At 44.1% G+C, this 10,818-nt stretch overlaps 1 non-coding gene and 2 pseudogenes across 1 annotated transcript; all 3 read right to left on the bottom strand.

Annotated features, from left to right (window-relative positions):
* Positions 1 to 1,628: 1,628 nt before the first annotated feature.
* LOC143928505 (5S ribosomal RNA) lies at positions 1,629 to 1,747 on the bottom strand. Its single transcript, XR_013262413.1, has one exon. It is a non-coding gene; the product is annotated as a 5S ribosomal RNA (ribosomal RNA).
* A 2,025-nt stretch (positions 1,748 to 3,772) lies between these two features.
* Positions 3,773 to 3,891, bottom strand: LOC143928968 (5S ribosomal RNA; annotated as a pseudogene).
* A 2,021-nt stretch (positions 3,892 to 5,912) lies between these two features.
* Positions 5,913 to 6,031, bottom strand: LOC143928895 (5S ribosomal RNA; annotated as a pseudogene).
* Positions 6,032 to 10,818: the final 4,787 nt, after the last annotated feature.

Genomic DNA, 10,818 nt, shown 5'->3' on the forward strand with positions numbered 1-10,818 from the left:
GCTGCCAAAAGTTTCAGCTCCTTCATACTTTTACCTACAGACGCCAAACAAACTTTAAAACGTTCACAAAATATTCAGCTATCTTGCTATATCTTTTCAGTTTGATATCTTTTACAGTTTTTGTGAAAAAGCTGTTTAACTTTAGTGATCATTTCAGAAAATTTCATTAAATTAACCACTAGAGATCCGCGCTATAGCCGAATGAAAGCTACAGCGCGGACCTGCTTTGCCGGGACGACGTCTATTGACATCGTCCCGTGCACGAGCGGCCTGCGCTCCCCCTGAGGGGCGCACATGGTGCTCTCTGTGATCAGCGATTCTATGAGACTCGCTGGATCACAGATCGGAGTAAGGGGTCGATCTTGACCCCTTACTACGTGACCAGCTGTCAGCCAATGACAGCTGATCATGTGATGACAACAGAGACGGTAATGGGCTATTTTTCCTCCTCATGCTGAAAAAAAAGGCTGATCACTGGCGGCCGTGAGAGGGACATTAGTCCCTCTCACGGCGAGCTGGCGCCAGCTCACCAGTGCCCACCTGCCCCGTGCCAGTGCCGCCCATCAGTGCCCACAGTGCCACCCACCAGTACCCACAATCTGCCTAAACAACACTGCTGCACCTCAGTGCCACATATCAGTGCCCATCAGTGTCATTTACTAGTGCCCATCAGTGCCGCCTATCAGTGTCCATCAGCGCCACCTATCAGAGCCACGTATCAGTGCCACCTATCGGTACCCATCAGTCCCATCCATCATTGGTACCCATCAGTGGTACCCATCAGTGCCGCCTTATCTGTGCCCATCAGTGCCGCCTTATCTGTGCCCATCAGTACTGGATTATCTGTCCCCATCAGTGCCACCTTGTCTGTGCTGCCTTAACTGTGCCTATCAGTGCCCACCAGTGCAGCCTATCAGTGGCCACCAGTGCCGCCTATCAGTACCCACCAGTGCCGCCTCATCAGTGCATATCAATGAAGGACAAAAATTACCTGTTTGCTAAATTTTATAACAAACTATTAAACATGATTTTTAATTTTTTTTGCATCTTTTTTTGTTTGTTTAGCAAAAAAACCTCCCAGCTGTAATTAAATACCACCAAAAGAAAGCTCTATTTTTGGGGAAAAATGATAAACATTTCATTTGGGTACAGTGTAGCATGACCGCGCAATTGTCATTCAAAGTATGGCAGCGCTGAAAGCTGAAAAATAGCTTGGGCAGGAAGGGGCTGAAAGTGCCCTGTAGGCAAGTGGTTAAGGCAGCCAGGCTTTTCTTATCTGTTTTGTTTCCATGGTTACCAAAGCTTCTAACTACAGTGGGAGGTGACAAAAGCTGACAACCCCATGATCAGCCAAAATATTATGACCACCCCATGAAAAAAAAAATCTTTTTTTGAAAAACAAAAAAATAATAATTTCATTTAGAGAAAGAGAGAGAGAAGAAAGAAAGTGCATTTTTGAAAGAAGGGGTGAGAAAAGGGAAGTGGGCTTATAAAAAGTGGGGGCTGGGCAGGGGTGATTTTGGAGGAGCTAGGTGTGCTGGAGGGTTTGCAGAGCGCTTTACGTAAAAATGAATGTAAAAAGAGGCATAGAGGAGAGTGAGCCTTGCTGGAAGAAAAGCAAAAGCAAAAGCCTACAGCACCTGGTTTTCCCAGGCGGTCTCCCATTCCAGTACTAACCGGGCCCGACCCTGCTTAGCTTCCGAGATTAGACGAGAGCGGGCTCATTCAGGGTGGTGTGGCCGTAGGCAATGATAATGCTCTCTTTCAAGCCTCTTGTACTTGTCACCGGCAGCCTGGCTCTGCCTTTTATTATTAAGTGTTCTTGCATAGCAAGACCACTTACTGTTATTAGTGGGAATACTTTAGCAGTCCCACTATTGTTATTCATTTTTTTATTTATTAATCGTCATCTTTTTATTATTATTCCGTACGTTTTTTGGCTCTGCGTAACTTTTGCATACTTTCAGCTATTAAAGCCATTCAACTTTTAAAATGTTCAGCTCTTTCAGTTGATGATGGGATGTCTTCAACTTTTTTTCTACTATTTATACTTTTTAAAATATTAAGCTTTGTAACATTTTTTTTAACATTGAAGTCAATGAGAGCATGCTTAAAATACGTAAAATCTTCTTCCGCTGCCAAAAGTTTCAGCTCCTTCATACTTTTACCTACAGACGCCAAACAAACTTTAAAACGTTCACAAAATATTCAGCTATCTTGCTATATCTTTTCAGTTTGACATCTTTTACAGTTTTTGTGAAAAAGCTGTTTAACTTTAGTGATCATTTCAGAAAATTTCATTAAATTAACCACTAGAGATCCGCGCTATAGCCGAATGAAAGCTACAGCGCGGACCTGCTTTGCCGGGACGACGTCTATTGACATCGTCCCGTGCACGAGCGGCCTGCGCTCCCCCTGAGGGGCGCACATGGTGCTCTCTGTGATCAGCGATTCTATGAGACTCGCTGGATCACAGATCGGAGTAAGGGGTCGATCTTGACCCCTTACTACGTGACCAGCTGTCAGCCAATGACAGCTGATCATGTGATGACAACAGAGACGGTAATGGGCTATTTTTCCTCCTCATGCTGAAAAAAAAAGGCTGATCACTGGCGGCCGTGAGAGGGACATTAGTCCCTCTCACGGCGAGCTGGCGCCAGCTCACCAGTGCCCACCTGCCCCGTGCCAGTGCCGCCCATCAGTGCCCACAGTGCCACCCACCAGTACCCACAATCTGCCTAAACAACACTGCTGCACCTCAGTGCCACATATCAGTGCCCATCAGTGTCATTTACTAGTGCCCATCAGTGCCGCCTATCAGTGTCCATCAGCGCCACCTATCAGAGCCACGTATCAGTGCCACCTATCGGTACCCATCAGTCCCATCCATCATTGGTACCCATCAGTGGTACCCATCAGTGCCGCCTTATCTGTGCCCATCAGTGCCGCCTTATCTGTGCCCATCAGTACTGGATTATCTGTCCCCATCAGTGCCACCTTGTCTGTGCTGCCTTAACTGTGCCTATCAGTGCCCACCAGTGCAGCCTATCAGTGGCCACCAGTGCCGCCTATCAGTACCCACCAGTGCCGCCTCATCAGTGCATATCAATGAAGGACAAAAATTACCTGTTTGCTAAATTTTATAACAAACTATTAAACATGATTTTTAATTTTTTTTGCATCTTTTTTTGTTTGTTTAGCAAAAAAACCTCCCAGCTGTAATTAAATACCACCAAAAGAAAGCTCTATTTTTGGGGAAAAATGATAAACATGATAAACATTTCATTTGGGTACAGTGTAGCATGACCGCGCAATTGTCATTCAAAGTATGGCAGCGCTGAAAGCTGAAAAATAGCTTGGGCAGGAAGGGGCTGAAAGTGCCCTGTAGGCAAGTGGTTAAGGCAGCCAGGCTTTTCTTATCTGTTTTGTTTCCATGGTTACCAAAGCTTCTAACTACAGTGGGAGGTGACAAAAGCTGACAACCCCATGATCAGCCAAAATATTATGACCACCCCATGAAAAAAAAAATCTTTTTTTGAAAAACAAAAAAATAATAATTTCATTTAGAGAAAGAGAGAGAGAAGAAAGAAAGTGCATTTTTGAAAGAAGGGGTGAGAAAAGGGAAGTGGGCTTATAAAAAGTGGGGGCTGGGCAGGGGTGATTTTGGAGGAGCTAGGTGTGCTGGAGGGTTTGCAGAGCGCTTTACGTAAAAATGAATGTAAAAAGAGGCATAGAGGAGAGTGACCCTTGCTGGAAGAAAAGCAAAAGCAAAAGCCTACAGCACCTGGTTTTCCCAGGCGGTCTCCCATTCCAGTACTAACCGGGCCCGATCCTGCTTAGCTTCCGAGATTAGACGAGAGCGGGCTCATTCAGGGTGGTGTGGCCGTAGGCAATGGTAATGCTCTCTTTCAAGCCTCTTGTACTTGTCACCGGCAGCCTGGCTCTGCCTTTTATTATTAAGTGTTCTTGCATAGCAAGACCACTTACTGTTATTAGTGGGAATGCTTTAGCAGTCCCACTATTGTTATTCATTTTTTTATTTATTAATCGTCATCTTTTTATTATTATTCCGTACGTTTTTTGGCTCTGCGTAACTTTTGCATACTTTCAGCTATTAAAGCCATTCAACTTTTAAAATGTTCAGCTCTTTCAGTTGATGATGGGATGTCTTCAACTTTTTTTCTACTATTTATACTTTTTAAAATATTAAGCTTTGTAACATTTTTTTTAACATTGAAGTCAATGAGAGCATGCTTAAAATACGTAAAATCTTCTTCTGCTGCCAAAAGTTTCAGCTCCTTCATACTTTTACCTACAGACGCCAAACAAACTTTAAAACGTTCACAAAATATTCAGCTATCTTGCTATATCTTTTCAGTTTGATATCTTTTACAGTTTTTGTGAAAAAGCTGTTTAACTTTAGTGATCATTTCAGAAAATTTCATTAAATTAACCACTAGAGATCCGCGCTATAGCCGAATGAAAGCTACAGCGCGGACCTGCTTTGCCGGGACGACGTCTATTGACATCGTCCCGTGCACGAGCGGCCTGCGCTCCCCCTGAGGGGCGCACATGGTGCTCTCTGTGATCAGCGATTCTATGAGACTCGCTGGATCACAGATCGGAGTAAGGGGTCGATCTTGACCCCTTACTACGTGACCAGCTGTCAGCCAATGACAGCTGATCATGTGATGACAACAGAGACGGTAATGGGCTATTTTTCCTCCTCATGCTGAAAAAAAAGGCTGATCACTGGCGGCCGTGAGAGGGACATTAGTCCCTCTCACGGCGAGCTGGCGCCAGCTCACCAGTGCCCACCTGCCCCGTGCCAGTGCCGCCCATCAGTGCCCACAGTGCCACCCACCAGTACCCACAATCTGCCTAAACAACACTGCTGCACCTCAGTGCCACATATCAGTGCCCATCAGTGTCATTTACTAGTGCCCATCAGTGCCGCCTATCAGTGTCCATCAGCGCCACCTATCAGAGCCACGTATCAGTGCCACCTATCGGTACCCATCAGTCCCATCCATCATTGGTACCCATCAGTGGTACCCATCAGTGCCACCCATCAGTGCCGCCTTATCTGTGCCCATCAGTGCCGCCTTATCTGTGCCCATCAGTACTGGATTATCTGTCCCCATCAGTGCCACCTTGTCTGTGCTGCCTTAACTGTGCCTATCAGTGCCCACCAGTGCAGCCTATCAGTGGCCACCAGTGCCGCCTATCAGTACCCACCAGTGCCGCCTCATCAGTGCATATCAATGAAGGACAAAAATTACCTGTTTGCTAAATTTTATAACAAACTATTAAACATGATTTTTAATTTTTTTTGCATCTTTTTTTGTTTGTTTAGCAAAAAAAACTCCCAGCTGTAATTAAATACCACCAAAAGAAAGCTCTATTTTTGGGGAAAAATGATAAACATTTCATTTGGGTACAGTGTAGCATGACCGCGCAATTGTCATTCAAAGTATGGCAGCGCTGAAAGCTGAAAAATAGCTTGGGCAGGAAGGGGCTGAAAGTGCCCTGTAGGCAAGTGGTTAAGGCAGCCAGGCTTTTCTTATCTGTTTTGTTTCCATGGTTACCAAAGCTTCTAACTACAGTGGGAGGTGACAAAACCCCATGATCAGCCAAAATATTATGACCACCCCATGAAAAAAAAAATCTTTTTTTGAAAAACAAAAAAATAATAATTTCATTTAGAGAAAGAGAGAGAGAAGAAAGAAAGTGCATTTTTGAAAGAAGGGGTGAGAAAAGGGAAGTGGGCTTATAAAAAGTGGGGGCTGGGCAGGGGTGATTTTGGAGGAGCTAGGTGTGGTGGAGGGTTTGCAGAGCGCTTTTTTGTAAAAATGAATGTAAAAAGAGGCATAGAGGAGAGTGACCCTTGCTGGAAGAAAAGCAAAAGCAAAAGCCTACAGCACCTGGTTTTCCCAGGCGGTCTCCCATTCCAGTACTAACCGGGCCCAACCCTGCTTAGCTTCTGAGATTAGACGAGAGCGGGCTCATTCAGGGTGGTGTGGCCGTAGGCAATGCTAATGCTCTCTTTCAAGCCTCTTGTACTTGTCACCGGCAGCCTGGCTCTGCCTTTTATTATTAAGTGTTCTTGCATAGCAAGACCACTTACTGTTATTAGTGGGAATACTTTAGCAGTCCCACTATTGTTATTCATTTTTTTATTTATTAATCGTCATCTTTTTATTATTATTCCGTACGTTTTTTGGCTCTGCGTAACTTTTGCATACTTTCAGCTATTAAAGCCATTCAACTTTTTCACGGCTGGCGGATGCGTTACGAGAGGACGTAGCGTCCGCCCGAGGGGAGGGGCCTGCCAGCGCTAAGCTCACCGCACCGCACCGCTGATCAACAGCAAGAGATGGCTAGGAGCGGGGAGGTGAGAGATCCCAGCCCAGCCATACGGAAGCCCTCGGTGCGGTGCTGCTAACACCTCGCGTTCAGAGCACGGAGCTTCCCCAGCTGCCGCATTACATCACGTCGGCCAGTCCACCCCCCCCCCCCCCCCATCGCTCTAGTCCACAACGGACCCCCTCTGGCTACACAGCAGGACTCTGGAGGCATATGGAGGAGACTCTTTAGAGCCTGGATCGGATAGGAGAGCAGCGTGACACAGCATGGACAAGGACGGTAACATTTTTTAAACCACAAAAGTGTTGCAGTGTAATTATATCTACTCAGGGGAATCAAATATCATACCTGGGAGGTTAAATGTTTGCCGGTTAAGCAGATAAGGAAGTCCGATTGTGGATATGATTCTCTGGCTGCATGCTCCTGCCGACAGTTTTGAATGTAAAGTACCTATAGTGAGAAACCATTGCAAGGTTGTATAAACCAAATTAGGATCGTGCTTGCATTGTATTGGCCAACGCTCAGTTTACCAGGAGAGGCTAATTTGGAAGGTGTTTTCCCTAAACAGTGGTGGAGCCGCACGATCAATATGCATTACCTCTCCAAAATTTATCTTAATAAGGCTGCATAGACTATCACAGGTACATGCGACATTTCTACATGCGATACAATACGGGAGAAAAACAGTCGCATAGTTCAAACGAGGGGATAAATACCTGGTGTCAGGATAAAACTCGCTTAGATAGGTAGAGGAAGTGTATGGTTTCTATTCTTGAGATAAATGTACCGGCTGACGAGATGTTTTATGTTAAATGAGCAACATATATGAGAAAATCAGTATACATACATCAGAGCGCGGACTTAATGGTGTAGGATTGTAAAAGGCCTTCTTATCCTCACCCTCTTGCGGTTTCGGATATTCATAAGAGCGGATCAGTTTTTTTGATTGGACTTAAAAAAAATAAAAAAATAAAAAAAAAAAAAAACCCAAGAGGAGAAGTTATGGCTGGAGGAATAAGCGCATAGAGATTTGCAATGCTACCATAAGTTCTTCTTCTTTTTTTTCTCTCCTTCCTGTGTGTCTCTCCTTCCCTTTGCCCCTCGCCGTCAGGATACACTGTTTCCGCAACAGGAAATTGAGCAGATTACCCGAATCGCTCTCAATTTTGTATATTATACAGGAAGAGGGAAAATTGCATGACTTGACCATAAGGATCTTTTTATTTCCCCCTGTGTATATTAGATCACGATAAATTTTTCCTTGATATTAGGATATCGTTTCCTCCTTTTCAAGGGATTGCCCTGTCCTTAGCAGAGAACAGAGGGGAGCTCCCAAATGGCTGGATGGTCCACCTTCCCCCGAAATAAGATATAGACGACCTTTTGCCCTCGTTCTGCGAAATCAAACAAAACACTCTATGCAAGGCCGGCCATTGAAAGATAGGAGGTGCTAGGCACTTGACAAGCCTCAAGGTGACTCGTCAACCCCAGGACCCTTAGGTTTTTAACCTAGGAGAGGATTGGCGTGGTTGGAGGAAGATATCAAGACAAAATATAACGGGGTGCAGTGTATCATTCGGTGAGAAGAAGCTATTGTTAAAGGTCCCCCAAGGGGTGTTGACAGCAGTACACAGACATAGAAGGGAAAAAGGTTGGGAATCCCTAAATAGGGGAGCAAAGAAGCAATCTGGACGATCAGTTTCATAGAGGGAAAGTCGCTGGAGGAAGCGACTTCATCGAAGGAATTAGACCCAAGGGAAAGAGCTATCGGGGGGTCTAGGACCCACCAAATTTTGAGATAGACTGAATCATGAGTAAGTCAGCAAATAAGATGGCAAAAGGTGGAGCTGCGCGGAGCATAAAAGATAAGAGCTTAGATACGTCAAACCAACAATATATGACACAAGGAGCAAGCCCAAAAGAAGTTGGACTGGAGAAAAGACAATCAACCATATCAGAGTACAAGAAGGGAGTGGGCAAGCATAAGGGTGGTGGATCACAACATACCAGTGAGGACACAATAACGGAAAGTGACTGGGAGAGCAGCAAAACGGAAGAAACAAGGATAGATGATCTTCCACCCTCAAAAGGAGAAATGGCGGAGATGCTCTCAAAATTAGAAAATGCAATTAAAACGGACATCAGGGGGCTTCGAGAAGACCTAGGCGGTCTGCTGGAGAGAGTAGAAGCTACAGAAAACCGGGTAGATCTCCAAGCCATAGAACTAAACAAAATTAAAGATCAACTAAGAACACTTCAACTAACACAAAGGAATACGCTGTACAAATTGGAAGATCAGGAAAATAGAAGTAGAAGGAAAAACTTGAAATTGCGCTCAATCCCGGAAACAAAAGGTGAAGATCTAAGAGCAATACTAAATAATATTCTCGCCCCCTGCTGGGGAAATGAGATGGGAGCTCTACCAAGGATTGATAGAATACATAGAATTGGTAAAACAAGAATTAGAGATACGGATAAACCAAGAGACATAATAGTGCGGTTCACATTTTTTGAGGAAAAAGAAGTAATTTGGAAAAAGTTAAGGGGAAAATCCCCTCATGCACTTGAAGGAAGAGAAATACAGATATTCCCGGATATGGCACCCGAAACGTTACTAAGGAAAAGACTCCTGAAACCTTTGATAGAGGAATTGCAAGCTCAGAACATAAAATATAGATGGGGGTTTCCCGCTTGCTTAATAGGGAACAAAGACGGTAAATCAGCGAAGCTGGTCTTCCCGGAAGATCTGGAAGATTTTTGTGAGAAACTGGAAATACGCCCGCCTATACTCCCCGGGTGGCAGATGGAGTAATGGGCTCATCATAGGGGGGAAAATGGGTTTGGGGAGGGGGTGGGAGGGAAAAGGGGAAGGGAATAAGGAAAATACAAATGTAAACAAGAATGTGAGATTCAATACCTCCCGTCTTTTGGGGAGAGGCGGGAGAGGCGCAGGTGGAAAAGCCCCAAACCCTCTTAACAAATAGATTAGGAGATGGTAGGGGTTTGTACGGCCATTAACCTAACAAAGGCCACTAATAGGCCAGGAGAGTTGGGGGGGGGGGAGGTAAGGAGGGAGGTGGGTAGGGGTTGTAAAGAAAGGTGGGAGGGAGGGGTGGATAGGGGAGGTTGGGAAGGGATAAGGGGGGGAAAGGGAAGTAAAGTGGAGGAAATGTGGACCACCTTAGTAAACAAGATAAAAAGCACCTAGGTAGGGTAGAGAAACGTAGGACAATTAGATGGGTAATAGTAAAAAAGATGGTTTGAAATTTATGTCCTACAATGTGAAGGGCCTGAACACCCCAATCAAAAGACATAAGATTCTAGCTGAACTGAAGCGTTATGAGGCCGATGTTATATCTCTACAGGAGACGCATATCTCCCTCGCATCAAACATTAGATTGTATTCCAATAACTACCCGGTCTGGTTCTATAGTGATACTATTTCAGCCAGAAGTAGAGGGGTAGCGATAGGGTTCTCCAAAAGAATAAGGTTTCAGTTAAAGGAAAAAATGTGTGATGCAGAGGGAAGATATTTGTTCCTAAAGGGTACATTAGAGGAATTGGAGTGTACTTTGGTTAATATCTATGCTCCTAATAGTAACCCAATTAGTTTCTTAAATAAGATATTATATAAACTTATGGACTTTAAAGTAGGTTACGTAATTTTGATGGGAGATTTGAACTTCTGCCTCAACCCGGATGTAGATAGTTCTTCGGAGGTACAAAAGACGAGAAGCTCAGCGCACAAAAATATAGTGTCAAAGCTATATAACAACCAATTAGTGGATGTTTGGAGAGCAAAAAATCCGCTGTCACGTGATTATTCCTTTTATTCATCAGTCCATGGAACGTATTCACGCATAGACTACATATTCTTAGACCATAGGCTTTTGGAACATGTGATGGATTCAGGGATAGAAGTGATGACTCTGTCAGATCACGCCCCGATAAAACTATCCCTAAACATCTCAAGGATAGGGAGGAATTTCCCTGAATGGCGGCTGAAGGAAGAGTTAATGCTTAGGGAGGAGGATAGGATAAAAATTGCGAGTGAGATCGATCAATATTTTACATCTAATGATACTGAGGGAATTAAAAGAAACACGCTGTGGGATGCACATAAGGCCTACATTAGGGGAATATTGATATCTTTACAATCTAAAAAGAAAAGAACGAGAGCCGAAAAAATCAATAAATTAATGATAGAGATACACTATTTAGAACAAGACCATAAAAAAAAAAGTCTACCCCAAAAAGACCTGGTATTTAAAAAGTTATTAACGGCAAGGATGGAGCTGAAGGACCTTTTGGACCAGGAAGCTGCAAAGGCATTTAAAGGGTTGGCCAAGGAACAATACCTATGGGGAGATAAATCAAGTAAATTTTTAGCTAGAATGTTAAAAAAGAAAAAGGGGAAAAACTTCATTGGGGAAATTAAGAATAAAAATGGAA

Source organism: Lithobates pipiens, unplaced genomic scaffold (assembly GCF_037356315.1).
Source record: "Lithobates pipiens isolate NorthernLeopardFrog02 unplaced genomic scaffold, aLitPip1_a1.2 Scaffold_23, whole genome shotgun sequence".
NCBI lineage: Eukaryota > Metazoa > Chordata > Amphibia > Anura > Ranidae > Lithobates > Lithobates pipiens.